Source organism: Phacochoerus africanus, chromosome 16, assembly GCF_016906955.1.
Source record: "Phacochoerus africanus isolate WHEZ1 chromosome 16, ROS_Pafr_v1, whole genome shotgun sequence".
NCBI classification, from domain to species: domain Eukaryota; kingdom Metazoa; phylum Chordata; class Mammalia; order Artiodactyla; family Suidae; genus Phacochoerus; species Phacochoerus africanus.
Window position 1 is genome coordinate 23,059,534 of NC_062559.1, and position 845 is coordinate 23,060,378.

Sequence of the window (845 nt, forward strand, 5' to 3'; positions counted from 1 at the left end):
ACAGGTGATTCTACAAAGGGTTATTCTTCTGATCTGGTGTGTATAAGGCATAAATAAACAAACAAAAAGCAGCTTGCTCTAGTCAGTCTCTTCAGAATGTAATATTCAGAATTTTAATGCTGTTTGCTTCTGCTTTGCTAACAGCGACCAGCAATTTAGCTATTGTATGACCATTTGAATATATAAAATAATTGTCAGAGGATCAGTATTTTAAGATCTCAGTGCCCTCTTAATGAAACAGTATGAATATATTTTCTTCTAGTTTTGGTACTGTGGTAAAATACATATAACATGAAATTTACCATGCTAACCAATTTTAAATGAACAGTTCAATGGTGTTAAACACACTCATATTGTTGTGCAACCATCACCACCATCCACATCCAGAACTCTTTTCATAAAAATATGGACTATTTCCAGAGTCTGTATGAAGTCGCTGAGCAGGTGTCCTGCTAATCTTCTCTGTATTGTTCCAATTTTAGTATATGTGCTGCTGAGGTAAGCACTGATACACATTCTAATGAAAAACACTTATTTACATCAAGAGGAAAAAATCACAGAGACTGTGACTCTGAAATACAAGCAAGATCTGTTTGATGATTATTATAAAAAATAAGGGCTTTGATCAATTCCATAACGATCTATATCAGAGTATTGAGGCTTGGAAGGGGACTAAAATACCTTTTGAGTCTACACTCAGAGGCAGAAATCAGGGATAGGTTAACTGATCCAACATGACTATTGCTGTAGTTTCCTAATTTATCTGGTTGAAAATGAAACAACTGAAAAACAACTGAACTCAAATCCAGACTGAGTTCTTACTATATGCCAGGCACTATGCTAAA

General features: G+C 34.7%; 1 non-coding gene across 1 annotated transcript; it reads right to left on the minus strand.

Moving 5' to 3' along the window:
* Nucleotides 1-399: 399 nt before the first annotated feature.
* Nucleotides 400-506, minus strand: LOC125117837 (U6 spliceosomal RNA). Its single transcript, XR_007132744.1, has one exon. It is a non-coding gene; the product is annotated as a U6 spliceosomal RNA (small nuclear RNA).
* Between the last annotated feature and the right edge of the window lie 339 nt (nt 507-845).